Source organism: Chiloscyllium plagiosum, unplaced genomic scaffold (assembly GCF_037043375.1).
Source record: "Chiloscyllium plagiosum isolate Xiang-an unplaced genomic scaffold, Cpla_swu_hap1 HiC_scaffold_45, whole genome shotgun sequence".
In the NCBI taxonomy this organism is placed as follows: domain Eukaryota; kingdom Metazoa; phylum Chordata; class Chondrichthyes; order Orectolobiformes; family Hemiscylliidae; genus Chiloscyllium; species Chiloscyllium plagiosum.
In genome coordinates this window covers 15,588,162-15,607,069 of record NW_028270183.1, presented here as the reverse complement: position 1 = coordinate 15,607,069, position 18,908 = coordinate 15,588,162, and the positions used below count along the sequence as shown (strand labels likewise).

At 46.1% G+C, this 18,908-nt stretch overlaps 1 protein-coding gene across 2 annotated transcripts in view; it reads left to right on the top strand.

Moving 5' to 3' along the window:
• LOC122552203 (phospholipid phosphatase 3-like) overlaps window positions 1–18,908 on the top strand; it is an 85,036-nt gene that overhangs the window by 18,422 nt on the left and 47,706 nt on the right. The gene's annotated exons all lie outside the window — the stretch shown is intronic.

Here is an 18,908-nt window from a genome sequence, read left to right as displayed (position 1 = left end):
GACAACAGAAGCAGGGAAAGTACTGTCTCTTTAAAGCTTGCTCTCCAGAGTCCCACTTTTTCTCTTGCGATTTGTTCTGCAATTTAACATTTTATTGCAGTCGTATATCTCTCGCTGCTGACTGACAGTATTTCCAACAGCAAACTGGAGCACACATCTATTAGTGGAGGCAGGTTTCCCCTGCTCACAATTTACAGTAGTCACTGTTTTGAATAAGGTCAGAAAGCAGCTCCTCCTGAAAGGAAGAAAACAAGATGGCCACCCAGTTTATCACCTCTCCAGGAACACTTTGAAAAAAAGGGGCTTCTTTTTGTTTCGCACTTTTCAAAGTCATCCCACACCCAAAGTACTTTGTAACCAATGAAGTACTTTGGAAGTCAGTGTTGTATTGTCAGAAATTAAGCAGTTAATGTCTCCACGGCCCTTTCCCACAAACAACAATGCAATAACGGTCTTTGTGTTTTTTTTGGTGATAAGATTCCGCCAAGACGTTTGGAGAACGGCACTGCTGTTCTTTGAATTGATGCCATGGGATCTTTTCCATCCGCTAAGCAGATGGGGTGCCTGGATGAACGTCTCATTAGAAAGACCGCATCTCCTGACAGTGCAGCACTCCCTCTGCATTGCGCTTGATCATAAATTGTAGAGTCCCTACAGTGTGCAGGTGGGCCATCAGCCTATTGAGTCCACACTGACCCTTTAAAGAGCATCCTACCCAGACCCATCCCATACCCTCACCCAGTCATTTCCTATGGCTAACCTTCATAGCTAACCTGCACATCCCTGGATACTATGGGCAATTTAGCATGGCCAATCCACCCTAACCTTTGTTGATGATCTTTGTGTTCAAGTGTTGGAATGGGCTTTGAAATCAGATTCTGGATAACTGTTAGATAAGATTCAAACCCTGAAATGGAAATGAAATGAACAGTCAATTAATCTTTCTCTGATTCAGATTGAACCCTCTCTTGCCCTTTACTGAGCAGCACCATTAAACGTAGAAGAATCTTTGACTTTGTACATCTCCTCTGAAAAGCGGACATCTTCCGCAATCCCTCAGGAATGGATTTGTAGCATCTGTTGAGCCTCTGATCCTGATATGTACCTGGAAACAGCAATCTCCTTGACTCAGTGCTACCATCTGAAGCTCACTGCCAAATTTTGGATCCGATCCAAAATCAGGTTGAATATTAAACTCGCTTATCTGGTATGGTTGTGTCACATAGTGCAGGAATGTGCTGCTGAAAGCCAGGGGAAGCAAGTGTGATAATGCAGGATTGCTTCGAGAAACAGGAGATGGTGTTGTGTGGGTGTGGTGGAGCAGTGCAGTATGGAAGGAAGGGAGGGAGGTTTTCCGTGTCGATAGGGAAGGAGTAGTAAGTGTCCCATGGGTAGGAACTGCCAACACCACTGTAGACGGTGACGCTGGGCTGAGCTGGGTAAGAGTCATGCAGGTGGTGACGTTGCAGCATCCTTTCCAACCCTCCAGACATTGTAGAAATCGTCATTTAAATGGATTGGTGAGGAAATGCAGACGGATTTCAAGTGAAGAGACTGAGGGTAATGCACAGTGCAGCAGGAAATGAGAAGCCTGTGAACAATGAATGGATGTATATTATCAAAGGTGAAAAGGAACAGGATGTGGGTGTGACTACTGACCATTAACTTGAGAACCTCCAGTTAACACAAGACTCCTGTCACCAGGGCTGTACAAGGACTGCAATCTATCTCCATCGAACACGCCGATGGAAGATCACAGATTCTTTTAACCCTTCAAAACGCGTCAGTAAATCAGACCTGGGACATTTTGTGGCTCATATTTTCAGAAGCCAGTTATGCAACGAAGAAAGTTCTCCTTTGCACTAAAGAGATGATCTTGTGGCTTAACTTATTTGACATAAAGTTTCAGTTCCAGTTAAATATTATCAAAATGAAACCTGGCTTCCTTGGACCCAAGTCACGTTGGTCCTTTTCTGCATTTAGCGAAGCAGCTGTTTGAAAAGGACAAACAAGTGTTATCTGTAACCTGCCTTTAAGGGATACAGCATTTTGCCCCTTGGAAAGGAACGTTCGAGAAAATTAGAGTATCCCATAGGTCTTTGAAATACAGAGGTACAACAGTAATTGAGATATTGGCAGGCTGTTTAAAATGTACTGCGTGTGCAAAACCAAAACAGACTTGCATTCTACCCATCGAATCTGAACCAATGTAGCTACCACAAAAAATGTGCAAATCCCAATTCCCTGCACTTGTTTCTTGAATGTTATGATATCCAAAGTGCTCATCCAAATATTTTTTTAAAAGTTGTGAGGTTTCCGGCCTCCACTAACTTCCCAAGCGGTGTATTCCAGATTCCCATCACCCACTGTGTGAATTTTGTTTTCCCCCAAATTCCTTTGAACTGCAACCCCTTACTTACCCTAAACATATGCAGATTGTCCCCTTGACAAGGGGAACAGTTGCTCTCTATTCACTCTGTCCATACCCCTCATAATCTTATATACCTCAGTCATATCCCCCCTCAGTCTTCACCGCTCCAATCCAAGCCAATCTAGTCTCTCCTTACAGCTCAATTTGTCCATCCCAGACAGCACCCTGGTGAACCTTCTCTGTACCCCATCCAATGCTAACATGTCCTTCCTGTGGTGAGGTGACCAGAACTGCACCATTTACTCCAGTTGTGGCCTAACCAATGCTCTGTCCAACTCCAGCATTACCTCCTTGCTCTTGTACTCTACGCCAAAACTAATGAAAGCAAGCTCCCTTCTTAGCTATCCTATTCATGTGCTCTGCTGACCTTAAGGATCTGTGAATAATTAATCAAAGCTACCCAGCATCCTGCCATTCACTAAATAATCCCTCAACTTGTTGTTTCTTCCAAAGTGCAAAGCCTCGCACATATCGGGGTTAGATACCGTCTGCTCACCTGAGCAACCCTTCCTGTAACCTACAGCCATCTTCTTCACCAATCTTGGTGTCGTCTGCAAAATTTCTCCCCCCTCACATTTTTATCTATATTATTTCCATAGATAACCTAGAATAAGGGTCCCTTTACACTTTACACATAGCCCTTTACAAAATCATCAGGCTGAAGAGCTATGCAGCCACTGAAGACTGTGATGACTGCAGGAAATGCAGAAGTTAATTTGCTCAGAGCAAGCTCCCACAAGCAGCAATGTGATAGCGACCAGATCATCCACTCAAATGACTTGGAGATAACAATAGGTGAGAGTGGGTACTGCAGATGCTGGAGATCAGAGTCAAGATTAGAGTGGTGCTGGAAAAGCAGAGCAGGTCAGGCAGCATCTGAGGATCAGGAAAATTTATGGTTTGGGCAAAAGCCCTTCATCATTTTCCTGACAAGGGCTTTTGCCTGAAACGTCGATTTTCCTGCTCCTCGGATGCTGCCTGACCTGCTGTGCTTTTCCAGCACCACTCTAATTTTGCTGGAGATTACAAAGTCTAGCCTAAGGAAAATGAATGCAGTTTTATGCGGTTTAACAGAAAATCTGCAGAGTGAACTCACAAATGAATTTAGTTCATGCAGCATCGCAGGTTTTGCTGAAACAACAGTAAATCGATTGGACAAGCACCCAGTTAAAAGGCAGATTGAGATTGTGAGGGAGGGAGAATTGTCCAGAATGTGTTAGTACCTGTGTGCTGTGGTGTGTGGCCTGAAGGATGCAGCAGTTCAGAGTTTTTTGGTGCTGATCATTAACTTCAGGGGTTAGGGAGAAATGTCAGAGAAGCAAATTTGTTTTTTTTTGGAGGGGAGAGGAAGTTTAGCTGGAGTTAATTTTCTTCCAAAGATTGAGTGCTTTCACCGCAAGGCAGTATGCGCTGAAAAAGGGCACAACCAGTCAAAATATGCTTTCTTATTTTGTGATTTATATTCTTAATCAGCTGAATTTTGAATAATATCAGCACCAGTAGCCCAAAGTCTGTATTCCTGAAAGTTAAATGGTAGATATCACTTGCATGTCTTTGAATCATGATTGACTTGGAAGCTCATGTGGGCTCCAGAAATCCTAGCCTGGCTTTCAATTCGTGAGGTAAATTAATGGTGAATGCTTTCCTGGAACATTTTTGACAGCAATACATTTGCTTCAGTTCTGGCTGCCTCCTCAGTGCCTTAGTCTGAGGAGCTTCACTGTACAATGATGGCTTGTAGGTACAGGGATTGATTCCCACTAGCAACTAGTCAATGGTATCAGAGTGCTTATTCCTTACGTAGAGAGCTTGGACAATGAGTGATTATCCAGGGCAAAGCAGTCAGCTTGATCAGCAGCCCATCCATTATCTCAACCACTGCACAGTGGCAGCAGTGAGAAGCAGGACAACAGGAGAGAGCTTGCTAAGGTTTGATGGAACGGAGACACTTTGGGTGTCATCGTACATGAATCGCAAAGTTAGTCTGCAGTCACAGCAGGCGGTTAGGAAGGCAAAGGGAATGTCTTTGGTTATCGCAAGAGGGGTGGAATGTAACAGTGGAGACGTTTTGCTGCAGCTGTGATGACGTTGGTGAGACTACATCTGGAGACATGTTTGGTCTCCACATTGGGGGGGAGAAAAGGTGTTATTGTGTTAGATGTTAGTTCCAAAAAGGGTCATGTAACTTGTGCTTGGGATGAAAAGCTGATCTTGGAAAGAAAGCTTTTGAACAGGTGAGCTCGAGATCCATTGGAGTTTAGAACAGACTCTTGTGGTGTGATGGTAGTGTCACCAGCTCTGAGCCAGGAGGCCTGTGCAGTCCCACCTGCTCCAGAGGTGGGTAATAACATCTCTGAATGGGTTGATTAGGAAATCTGTAGAAGAATGAGAGGTAACCTTAATGAAATATGTCAGATCTTGAGGGGACTGCATAGATTGGATACAGGGAGGGTGTTTGCTCATAGAGTCAGAGAGATGTACAGCACAGACACAGACCCTTTGGACCAACTCATCTGTGCCAACCTAATCTAGTCCCATTTGCCAGCTCTTGGCCCATATCTCCTTGCTATTCATATACCCATCCAGGTGCCTTTTTAAATGTTGCAATTGTACCAGCCTCCACCACTTCCTCTGGCAGCTCATTCCATACACGTACCACCCTCTGAAAATATTGCCCCTTAGGTCCCTTTTATATCTTTCCCCTCTGACCCTGAACTTATTCCCTCCAGTTCTGAACTCCCCAACACCAGGAAAAAGACTTTGCCTATTTACCCTATCCATGTCCCTCACGATTTTGTAAACCTCTATAAGGTCACCCTTCAGCCTCCGACGTTCCAGGGAAAACAGCCCCAGCCCGTTCAGCCTCTCCCCATAGCTCAAACCCTCCAAACCTGGCAACATCCTTGGAAATGTGGAGGAGAACTAGGGGACACAGCTTAAGAATAAGTGGTTTCCCTTTTAAGACAGATGAGGAGATTTTGTTTTTCCTCTGAAGGTCATTCAAGTGTAGAATTCCCTTCACCAGAAGGCCGTGGAGGCTGTACTTTATTCAAAGTTGGGTTAGAATTTTTGATAGACAAGGAAATGGAAGGTACAGACTGGAAAATGGAATTGAGACCACAACCTGATCCCTCACGATCTTATTGCATGCTAGAACAGGCTAAAGGGCGAATGGCCTTCTGCACCTCCTAGGTCCTATGTTCCCATGTCTCTCTACACGATGCTCTAGAGCAACTCGCTAATCCTTTCTCATCATATTCTAAAATCGCGACCACGGGAGGCAGATACATGGGAACACCACCTTCCCCCACTGCCCCCTCATCCCCCCACCCCTGCAGTTTCCCCTCCAACCTGCTCACCATCCTGACTTGGAAATAGATGGCCTTCAGTGTCACTGGGTCAAAATCCTGGAACTCCCTCCCTCAGGGTATTGTGGGTATCCCTGCACCTTGCAGCCTGCAGGGGCGTAGGGACGTTCACCATCACCTTCTCAAGGGGCAGTTAGGGCTGGGGCATTTAGTGCCAGTACGCTCATCCCAAGGAAAAATGTTTTGGGAATTGGGAGTTGATGGATTTTAAAGCCAAGCCCAGTCATTCTTTCCTTAGACTTCCGCGCACAGAGGTGTGCACTTCCTGGCAATAGGTCATTTCATAGTAACTGGGAGTGAGATCCCTGCCTGGGACTGATGTTTGCTTTTCCTTCCCTAGTCCAGCATGTTGTCAGAGTGCCCCCTACTCACTCCCAATCTGGAAATGACTAACCCAGCACATACTGGGAATCGATCAGGGCTTTTGTGTTCCAGGAATTACTGACTGCATCAGATGAGCCATAGTGGACGTTAATTCGAGCATTACACTCTGTAGTTAATGAATAAAAAATGCCAGTACGTATGATTAACTCCGGTCCCACCCTCTGCCCTCTCTCTGTTGACAGAAGAAAATGCATCAGAGGAGGACACTTTGAGGTCAAGCTATTCATTATTCTAAAGTTTATGGCGGTCAGAGATTATTGTGGGCAGTTGTGTTTGCCCTGAAGAGGTCTGGAAGGGAATTTCAGTGTGCTGCAGCTGAACAGTCATTAACATTCATGCTAGAGTCACAGAGTCATAGAATAATACAGCATGGAAACAGGCCCTTCGGCCCAAACTGGTCCATGCTGACTATGATGCCCACTGAGCCATTTCCAATTGCTACATTTGGTCCATATCCTTCTAAACCCTTCCCATCCATGTACCTGTCCAAATGCTTTTAAAATGATGCTGTTGTACCTGCCTCAGCCCAATCCATATACGCACCATTCTCTGTGTGAAGAAGTTGCCCTTCAGGTCCTCCTTCTATCTTTCCCCTCTCCTATGGCCTCTAGTTTTCAGTTCCCCATCCCTGGGGAAAAGACTATATGCATTTGTCCTATCTCTCCCCTCATGATTTTATAAGGTCACCCCTCATTCTCCGACATTCCAAGGAATAAACTCTTATCTTGGCCAACGTCTCCCTATACCTCAGTTCCCAGATTTCCTTCTGATTCCAAAGAGTGACACTGAAATGCTGTCCTGTCACCCACTCGCTTTGATAATTGTGTTGATCTTAATGAGAATTTTCAGCGATGACTATTGGGACTATGTGCTAAGCAGCAGTCAGGGCTGTTGCTTCTAACCATGACCTTTAGTGATTCTCCTGAGAGTTGGATTAGTCTGGCTGTGATTGCTCACACTTCATTGGCAGTTGTCAGTGGAGGAGGAATAGATGTGTGGGAGCTGTCTGTGCAATTAACACCCAAATCCTCACCACGTTCACGGACTGAAATCATGAAGTTGGGGGTTTGGAAGGAAATTTTCCTGGTCTAGACGTGGAAGTTACAGATAATGAGTGTTGAATGTGTAATTCCTCCAGACTTATACGACAGCGTCATTGTTGATTTCCTGCTCCCCACTATTCCTAGAATTCCCCTTTACTGGCTCGGATTACTTGTTACAAAGTAAATGGCCCATTTTAAATCCTTCGAGTGACGTCAATAATGTCCATTGTTTTTACAGGTTGTGTTTTTACAATCATGCATCAGCTGAGGAATTTAGAAGAATGAGGAAAAGATCTTGCAGGAACATATCTAATCCCTTAATAATTTTATAAGATAGAAGGAGGGAGGTTGTTTCCATCGGGGGGGTGAAACTAGAACGAGGGACATAGCCTCAAAATAAGGGGGAGCAGATTTAGGACTGAATTGAGGAGGAACTTTTTCACCCAAAGGGTTGTGGATCTGTGGAATTCCCTGCTCTGTGAAGCAGTTGAGGCTGCCTTGTTGAATGTTTTTAAGACAAAGATTTTTTGAACAATAAAGGAATTAAGGGTTATGGTGAGAGGGCGGGTAAGTGGAGCCGAGTCCATGAAAAGATCAGCCATGATCTTATTGAATGGGGGAGCAGGCTCAATGGGCCTACTCCTGCTCCTGTTTCTTATTGGCTCACCAACCAACAACCAATCACCATGCAAACAAGCAACAGCTTCTGGGCTAAGACTCCCTTGGCCTGGGCAGGTTGCTGAGTCCAAGCCTGGTACCACATGCCCAGGCCTTTATTAGTGACCATGTTGCTGTGGAGCTGGGGGAACGCAATGAACGGAAGGTTTAGCGAGAATGTGCCTGAGTTCCTGAGCTTTTTCATTTTGATGTACGGTGATGACAGGGCCACTGTTAGTAGATGGTTTAATATCTGCGCGATAAGTCACATTGCTGAGAAATAGTTCCTTCCCATTTTCTCTCCTTTTTTTTTTGGAAGTGATGATTGCTTGCAGTTCTACAAGGATTTCTCCCATAAGACATAAGGGAAGTAGACCATTCAGCCCATTGAGCCAGCTCCACAGTTCGAGACCATTGGCCTGATTATTCTCAACTTCATTTTTCCTCCATTTTTTTCCCCGTGACTGATTAAAAATGAGTGAGATTACCCAAAGCTGAAACTTTCCTTCTTGGCTTGCTTTCAATTAGAGTTAAAATGTCAAGTTAAACTCCAATCATTGAGACAGTGTATCTGGAGCTTTGTGTACAGTACTGGTAACAGTCCTGTGGTAATTAGGAACGTTGAGGTTAAAATAAGATCGGTCATGATCTTATTGAAGGGCCGAATGGCCTACTCTCCTTCCTTGTCTGTATAATGTTGGGTCAGTGATACCTGTGTGATGTGATATCACTGTGCTTTCACACAGGTGTAAAATCTGTTTTACTGGGGTAGCTGGTATGATTCCCACACTCAGTTGTGGGGTACCTTCCCTTGTGGTGTGAGTTACTCTCTATTTTAACTCACCTTCCAGCTGAAGGGAGAAAGTTATTGGAGTCCACACACACCACAGGGAAAGGGAGAGGAAGCTCAGTTCCTATTGTTGTCCTCGAGTCATCCAGCACAGAAACAGACCCTTCGGACCAACTCTTCCAGGCCGACCAGATATCCTATATTTATCTAGTCCCATTTGCTAGCACTTGGCCCATATCCCTCCAAACCCTTCCTATTCATACACCCATCCAGATGCCTTTTAAATGCTGTAATTATACCCGCTTCCACCACTTTCTCTGGCAGCTCATTCCATAACACACACTACCCTCTGTGTGAAAAAGTTGCCCCTTTGATCCCTTTTAAATCTTTTCCCCCCCTCACCTTAAACCTATGCCCTCTAGTTCTGGAAACCCCTACCCTCAAGAAAAAAGACCTTGTCGGTTTACCCTATCCATGCCCCCTGGTGACTTTATGAATCTCTGTAAGGTCGCCCCTCAGCCTCTGACTCTCCATGTTGGGATGATGCACACCAAGGCCTGGTGAACAGCGCAATCAGACCGGATATCAGCATGGGACCTAACGAGAGAAAGCGCTGGAGAAACTCAGCAGGTCTGGCTGCATCAGTGAGGAGAGAAAGCAAAGTGAATGTTTCAGGTCCACTTCTGAACAAGGGTCAATGGACTGGAAACATTCATTTTGCTTTCTCTCCACACAGATGCTGCCAGACCTGCTGAGTTTCTCCAGCACTTTCCGTTTTGTTCCACTATTTATTTCATTAATCTGTGGCCATTATATTAACCGCTATGGTCTTGAACCCCTTTACCAGGTCATTAACAATTTATCACGCTATAATATTGGGGAATATTGCGTAGGTGAATTGTGCCCATTAGTGTATTAAATGGCCAAAACACATGTGCCCATCAATTAATCCCTTGGCCCACGGTGTGTATCTTTAAAACTGACACAGCATTGTGCACAAATTTCCTGTAGTTGTATAAAACAAAAAAAAATAGATGCTAGAGATCTGAAATAAACAACACCAGAAATTGCTGGAGAAACTCAGCAGGTCTGGCAGCATCCGTGAAGAGAGAAAGCAAAGTTAACGTTTCAGATCCAAATTCTTCAGAACTGGTATCACCAACGGACTCCTATCCAGGGAATAACAACGTAAGAAATAAGATGCAGAATACATTGTTTAGTCCCTTGAGTCGGTTTGCACCGGTTAATGAACAGGGCAATAGCTGCACTACTGTGCTCTGAATTCCCACTTTTCCCCATTATCCATATCTAACTCCGCCCTGAATATATCCAATAGCCACTGTTCTCTGGGGGCGAGAATTCCAAATGCTAACCATACTATGAGAAAGAAATTCCACCTCAATTCCATCTTGTACATTCATCTTTTTTTTCAGAAACGCTCATTTGTAACTGGCTCCCTCTTGTTCTAGAATCTTCCACAAGGCAAAACATCCATGCAGCATCAACCCAGACAAACTCGCTCAGTGTCTTGGATGTTTGATATTTTTGTACATAATCCTGCTTGTTTGTGGATAATTCCAGTGAGGACAGCTCAATTTTCATGCTCGACATGATTAGATTAGATTCCCTACAGTGTGGAAACAGGCCCTTCGGCCCAACCAGTCCACACCGACCCTCCGAAGGGTAATCCACCCAGACCCATTTCCCTCTGACTAATGCACCTAACACTATGGGCAATTTAGAATGGCCAGTTCACCCTAACCTGCACATCTTTGGGAGGAAACCGGAGCAAACCCACATAGACACGGGGAGAATGTGCAAACTCCACACAGACAGTTGCCCGAAGCTGGAATCGAACCTGGGTCCCTGGTGCTGTGAGGCTGCAGTGTTAACCACTGAGCCACCGTGCTGCCCTCGAGAACTAGTCCAGATATTTCGAAACACCCAGGTCAGATGTGTTATGACACACCACCAGAGCAGAAGGGACTTGAACTTGAGCCTTTGATAAGACCATGAGATGTAGGAAGAGAAGCAGAATTCCTTCCGTTCTGGAATGAGCCACCATTCAATGAGATCGCAGCTGATCTGATTACCAAGTCCACTTTCCTGCCTTTAACCCTTGATTCACTTCCCTCATCCAAATCATTTGTCCATGTTGCAAACATCTATGGCCCCAGCACTGATCCCTGCAGCACACCACTCGTTATAGGCTGTCACCCTGAAAATGGCCCCTTACCCAAACTCTGTGTCTTCTATTAGTGAGCCAACCCTCTATCACAGCAAAAATGTTACCTTCAACACCAAGGGCTCTTAGAAACATAGAAAGTAGGAACAGGAGGAGGCTCTTTGGCCCTTTGAGCCTGCTGTACTATTCAATATGGTCGTGGCTGATCATCCAACCTGCTCCCCACACTCATTCCTTAAGCCCTAAGAACTATACCAAACTTCATCTTGAAAACATTCGGTGTTTTAGCCTCAACTGCTTTCTGTGGTCGAGAGTTCCACAGGCTCACTGCTCCTGGGTGGACAAATGGCTGATTTCTTTCTTTGTTTATTAATGAGCCGAATGTGTGGAATACCTTCCCAAAATCCAAACATCCACTGCATCCCCTTTATCTAAACAGCTCTCCCAAAGAATTCTAGTAAATCTGTTGGTTTCCCCTTTGTAAAGCCATGCTGACTCTCGGGTCTTAGAATCCCTAAAGTGCAGAAAGAGGCCATTCAGCCCATTGAGTTACACCAACCCTCCAGACAGCATCCCACCCATACCCACCTCCCCACTCTGTCTCTGTAACCCTGCATTTCCCATGGCTAATTCACCCGGCCTGCATATCCCTGGACACTGTGGGCAGTTTAGTAAGGCCAATCCACCAAGCCTGCACATCTTTGGACCTTGCTTGACCATACTATGCATTTCTCAATGCCCTGTTATTACACCAGCATTGTGCCATAAGAAACTGTCATTAGAAGCACCGAAACAAAAAGGAACAAAATGATGGAGGAAAACAGGGAAGTGGTTTTGAAGTTTTCTCAGTTTGCCATGCACTGGAATACTGGAAAACATCCCTATCTGCTGTAAACCTCAGACAGGAAATGCCAACGTGCATTCCTACACCCTTGCACGGTCTGTGCTTTTACACACCTGCTGCTTTCTGGTTAAAGTTATCAGGTAGAGAATGCGATGGGCAGCACTGCTACTGTCTGTTCATGGCTGGCGTTCACTGTAACTTCGTAAGTGACACAAAACACAGCCAAAAGCACATTGATAGCATCGCAGGAAGAGAGGGGGAACACCCAGATTCAGTTTTATCTGTGGGAAGATGAGGGGAGGGAAAAGCAGGCAGGTGGGTGGCAGATGTTCTGAGCACAATGGGTTTTTTTGAGCAGTTTAGGGCTGTGTTTCTGAGCAGCTTGCGCGGTATTTTGCTTACTGCTGTTTTTATGATACCCCCTGTTCTTTAAGTCGGCATGGGGTTTGTGGGTTAGAGGGTCTTTTTTGGACCTGTGACTTTATTGACTGCTGGAGGGTCGGCTTCTCCAGGGAAGAGATTCGGCTCTTTCTGACTCTCGGCGCTGCCAGTCTCCTTGCTCCACACGTGACTCAGATGGGTAACTCTCTCTCCCAGTATAAAACACTCGCCAGTTTCTGCACCAGTTCTGCAACCAAATGATCCGGGTTCCCGATAGATCAGGCTTTGGCAGAACAAATGGGAACAGGCTGACCCGTTGGCATCAGGTTCTGGAGTTTTGGTGGGGTCTCCAATTGGTCCAGCACGGAAACAGACCCTTAAGTCCAACTCGTCCGTGCCGACCAGATGTCCTAAATTAATCTAGTCCCCTTTGCCAGCACTTGGCCCATATCCCTCCAAACCCTTCCTATCCATACACCCATCCAGATGCCTTTTAAATGTTGTAATTGTACCAGCCTCCACCACATCCTCTGGCATCTCATTCCACACACGCACCACCCTCTGTGTGAAAAAGTTGCCCCTTAGGTCTCTCTTATATCTTTCCCCTCTCAACCTAAACCTATGCCCTCTAGTTCTGGACTCCCCCCACTCTATGGAAAAGATCTTGTCTATTTACCCTATCCATGCCCCTCATGATTTTATGAAATGTCACCCCTCAGCCTCCAACGTTCCAGGGAAAACAGCCCCAGCCTATTCAGCCTCTCCCTATAGCTCAAACCCTCCAACCCTGGCAACATTCTTGTAAATCTTTTCTGAACACTTTCAAGTTTCACAACATCCTTCTTGTAGGAGGGAGACCATGTTGCACACAATATTCCAAAAGTGGTCTCACCAATGTCCTGTACAGCTGCAACATGACCGCCCAACTCCTATACTCAATGCTCTGATCAATAATACCAAACGCCTTCTTCACTATCCTAACCACCTGAGACTCTACTTTCAAGAAACGATGATCCTATACTCCAAGGTCTCTTTGTTCAGCAACACTCCCTGGGACCTTACCGTTAAGTGTATAAATCCCGCCCTGATTTGCCTTTTCAAAATGCAGCACCTCACATTTATGTAAATTAAACTCCACTTGCCCATTGGCCCATCTGATCAAGATCCCGTTATAATCTGAGGTAACCTTCCTTGTTGTCCATTATACCTCCAATTTTGGTGTCATCTGCAAACTTACTGTGTTCATATTCTTGAAGAGAAATCTAATCATCAGTGAAGCGTTTTTCTGTTAATTCGCCCTCGATTTTCTTTCCCCTCCTGCAGGTACTGACTACGGAGTTATACAATTAGAGGTCGTTGGGTGGTGTTGTAGAACAAAGAGACCTAGGAGTTTAGGCCCATAATTCTTTGAAGTGTGCGTCACATATAGATAGGGTGCTGAAGAAGGCATTTAGCAGGCTTGCCTTCATTGCTCAGACCTTTGAGTACAGGCGTTGGAACGTCATATTGAGGTTACAATATGGTTGGGGCGGCTTCTTCTGGAATACTCTGTCCAGTTCCGGTTGCCTTGTTACAGGATGGACATTATTAAGCTGGAGAGAGTTCTGGAGAGATTTACCAGGATGTTGCCGAGGACAGAGAGTTTGAGACATGAGGAGAGCTGGCTAGGCTGGGACTTTTGTCACTGGAGTGTAGGAAGTTTGAGGGATGATCTTATAGAGGTTTATGAAGTTGTGTGGGATATAGTTCAGGTGAATGGCAGGTGTTTTTTTTTCCCTAGGGTGGGGGACTAGGGGGCATATAGTTAAAATGAGAGGAGAGATTTAACAAACATGAGGGGCATTTTTTTTACATTTCTTTTTGTGTGTGGAATCAATGTCCAGAGGAAGTGACCAATGATACAGTAATGACATTTACTCATGTATTTTTACAAATGTCTTTTAAGAATTGTTTGGAGGGATAGGGGCCAGGAGCAGGCAGGTGGGACTAGGTTAGTTTGGGATTATGGTCAGCATGGACTGGTTGGACCGAAGGGTCTGTATCTGTGCTGTATGACTATATGGCTGCATTAAGTCCAACTCCAGTGCCTAATGGACGGGTGATATTCTTTGTCCTTTCTCCTGAAAGGTGGCTGAAGTGTTTTGGGTCGCTGAAGGTGCTATGTAAATGCTCAATATTTTATATCACATGGGGGGGGGGGGGGGGGCATCATAATGAAGCCTGCTCACCTTCAACAAGTGGACTCTTGCACTCGCTGGGTAGTGTCGGAAAGTGGAAATCCTGATGGATTTTCCTCTACGGATGATTCCAAATCCCTAGCGTCTCACCCATTGGAGACGAACTGACTTGACACTGAACAGAAAGACACTTTATCTTGTCTGCTTTGCAGACTGGTTAACACTGAGGGCCCCATTCAGCTGGGCCATTCTCCAGGGTCACCAGGAGACAGAGTGGGCCTTCAATGGGCCCACAGTGAACTCTCTCTCTCTCTCTCTCTCTCTTTTTCAATCAGGTGTGCAATAACCTTGCCAGTTTGCACCTGACAGGCCGCCTGTGACAGCTTGTGTATCTTAAGTGCCATGCTAGTTTATTGACACACAATGTTTGCACAGAATCTCGTTTGTGAAGAAACCGTGGTTCGGGGTGAGACACACTTAATCCCACAGCAGTTTAACAGGAGCCGAAATATTAAATACCTTCACAAACACTTGAACAGTGTTGGCCTGTGAATTAAGCCTCAATTTCCTGACCTGAATCATGATTAGTCCTCTCAGTCCCACATGAACCTCCTCTTCCCCCCCCCCATTCCTTTCTGGGGTCTGCTTGTGTCAAGCAACAAAGTTGTATCTAGTCTTTTTTTTGGTTAGTTTTAACATTATTACCAGTTTTTGTTACACCAATTAAATTGTGTTTGGAACCGTTGAGTTCATTCCTGCACGTTTTTGTTTTGGATGGCTTCTTCTGATAAGAGAAGTAATTTTGGGGTCTGAGGTTGTAGTTGTAATTACAGTCTTGGATTGTCATCGACATTTTGCGTTTAAAAATTCTTGGAAGTGTCCCCTTTCTTGACTGAGTGTACTACGCAGTTTTGAGGGTGGGGCTTTATTTCTGTGAGATTTTGCAGTAAGGAAGTAATTCCTTCCTGTCAGCATGAAGTATTTGCAGTACCCCTACCTGTTCATGTTTATTCATGACCTATCACCCTCAACCCTGCACCTCCTGTCTGTGCCTACTGTCAATCAGTGAGTGACAAGCCAGGGTCCCTGTTCCTATGAGTGTACCATTGGCCTTGTCAGACCAGAGACAGCGCCTGTTCTGGACAAGCAACACCACACACACACACATTTGCAAACACGCACACACACATTTGCAAACACACACATCTACATCAACACACACTCATCTACATCTACACACACACACACATATACTCATTATATACACCTACATCTACACACATATCTACATCTATATGCACACATCTACATACACACACCCCTACATTTACACAAACTCATCTATATCTAAACACACACACTTCTATACACACACATCTAAATACACACCTACACCTGCACAAATTCATCTACATGCACACAAACACATCTACACAAGAAAGCACACACCGATGCGTATGTGCACATGCAGAGACACACAAAGGCAGGCATACATACACAGTTACACACACAGCCACACACACTGGCATACGCGCATACAGACACACACACACACATATACACACTCAAAGTCATACGTACACATGCAGGCACAGATTTGCACATTCACACACTGACAAAGACACACACATGCACACACTCTGCAGTTTCCTGACATGACTGTGCTGGTGGTACAAGAGTGCCTGGGGATGGGCCTCCGGGGGTATTTGAGGGGTGGATGGTCCCTCTCTGCCTGCCTGGTTCAGGGGGTACCCCCTCCACACTGCTTTTGTTTCTTTGAATGTTTATAAAGGTTGGCAAGAGGGCACATGTTTGTTGAAGTGCCCTCACAGCTACATCTCATTGGCAGCCGTCTCTCATTGGCAAGGGAACCTGCCTCCATGTCAAATTACAGGGTGCCCCGTGTGACAGTTCTGAGGGAAGGGGGTGGAGTCGGGTCGGGTCACGGAAACAGTCCCAGCTCAGGTCTCCCAGCCCTCCCAAGTGAGAGACCAGCTGCAGGGGATGATTTTTTTTTAATCTGTTATCTGGATTATATATGCTCGGGTCTCCAGAATGTGACTGGAACCCACAATCTACTGCCAGAAGTGAGACTTCTTTAATCTCTGCTCCATCTGTGCGGAAAGTGCTGTCTTACCCAGTCAGCAGTCCTGGGCATGCTCAGTGAGAGTCGACAGGCCGTTGCGCTGTAGCATTGAGTTCTATTCTGGTTTCCCCCCCCCCGCCCAAATCTTTCTCTGGACCTTTGTCCAGGGCCTGTTGGACTGAATCTACCGCATGCCCTAACTGGAGCTGAGACCAATCACTTGTTGCAGAGTCTACAGCAAAACCATGGGGGAACGAGGCACATCCCCAGGAGGGAACTTAATCTTTTAATATTAAGGACAAGGCCTCACTTGATGATCTTATATCGACACAGACTGCTGCTGACTGGAAGGCGAGCATTTTGAGTTCAAGGAACAGGAGTAGAGACACCTCCTCGTGGCTCGGTCAGTCTGTTGGTTCTCTTCAGGCCTAGTTGTTTACGCTGAGGAGATTCTGAATTCCCCTCGTGAAAGGCGCTCTTTGAATATACTGACGGCCTGGTGGATGAGGCACTGCATTTGTAGCTCCAATCAACCACAGACCACAAGGCCCCAGGCTGGGCCACTTCATCACCTCCCCCAGGTTCATGCGCTGAAAGACGGGCGCTTTTATAAGGCCCCACTCCACCCAGGATCCCAGGAGTGAAGAGGAAAACGTTTTCTCTGGAAAACTTGGCAGCACAAACCCTTTAAACTTGAGCAGAGGAAATAGAATTCAGGAATGTGTGAGGTGATCGACTGGTGCATAATCCTGATTCATTGGATAAGATTTGCTCTTGCTATCAAACTGTCTATTTACAATAGAAGACATATCAAGGTGGTCAGGCTGTACCCAGTTGTTTCCATCATTAACCCTTAGCTCTTTACAGTTGTTACTCCCAGTCACTGACAGTAGCACTCTCCCTGTAACTCTAAACATCTGAACATGTTAAACTTGAAAGGGTTCAGAGAAGATTTACAAGGATGTTGCCAGGGTTGGAAGGTTTGAGCTATAGGGAGAGGCTGAACAGGCTGGGGCTGTTTTCCCTGGAGTGTTGGAGGCTGAGGGGTGACCTTATAGAGGTTTATAAAATCATGAGGGGCATGGATAGAGTAAATAGACAAGATCTTTTCCCTGGGGTGGGGGAGTCCAGACCTAGAGGGCATAGTTTTAGGGTGAGAGGGGAAAGATATAAAAGAGACCTAAGGGGCAACTTTTTCACACAGAGGGTGGTATGTGTATGGAATGAGCTGCCAGAGGAAGTGGTGGAGGCTGGTACAATTACAGCATTTAAAAGGCATCTGGATGGGTATAGGAATAGGAAGGGTTTGGAGGGATATGGGCCAAGTGCTGACAAATGGGACTAAATTAGTTTAGGATATCTGGTCGGTATGGACAAGTTGGACCAAAGGGTCTGTTTCCATGCTGTACATGGCAGATCACCATCAGTGGAGAGCAGAATTATAGAGGAGCATAAATCTCTCCAAGGAGCTGGAGGAGATTATACACACAGGCCTCAGTGTGGTTTGACGACATTTTAACAAAAATGTTAAAGTCAAGCCCTTGCTTGCCTGTGAGTCACTGTCAATCTCAGAGAGCACACGGGGTGGTAGGGAAATGGGACTTGGTCTGAGTTAAAGCACTAACAGCAGCTTCTCGCTGTCACCATTCTCTGGCTGAAATAGTTACATCTAAAACAGACCATTCACTTTCTGTATGCAGTCTCTTAAGTTTCAGAGTTGACGAAGCAAGACAGTACGCTGAGGATGAGTTTATTTACAGGAGGTTCCCAGGGTTGTGATTTTTGTAGGAGTGAGTGGTTATGTCTCCGATTAGACTTTGTATCAAATTGTGACTCCAGCTCAATAGTCAACAAACCACATCTGGTCGATTGGAATGCTTGGTCCATAGTTCACTGAAATACTGGGCTCAGCTCCACAATTCTCTTCCTGCACTGAACAATCTGCCCTTGTGTGACAAACCAATGGGAACAGGCCTCTGACAGGCTGATCACACCATTCCCACTGCAATGGAGTCCTGCCCTTAGCCTGGGCCCATACACCTCTGCAGGGACCAGATATGCTCACCTCACCTCCCCTCCCCTCGCCTCTCCTTTCCTCACCTCCCCTCTGGTCACCTCCCCTACCCCTCACCTCCTCACCTCCCCTCTCCTCACCTCCACTCACCCCCTCCCCCAACTCCTCCCCTCACCGTCCCTCCCCTCTCCTCCTATCCCCTCACCTCTCCTTCTCCTCACTTCCCCTCCCCTCCCCTCGCCTCTCTTTTCCTCACCTCCCCTCTCGTCACCTGCCCTCCCCTCCCTCCCCCTCACCTTCTTTCACCCCCTCTCCTCACCCCCTCTCCTCACCCTCTCTCCTCATCACCCCTCCCTTCCCCTCACCTCCCCTCACTGCCCCTCCCCTCCCCACACCTCCCCACACCTCCCCCCACTGCTCCTCACCGCCCCCCATCGCCCCTCCTCTCCCCTCCCCTCCCCATTACCTCACCTCACCGCTCCTCTCTCTTCTCTTCAACCCCTCCCCACCCCCCTGCCCTGTCCTCGCCTCTCCTCTCCCCTCTCTTG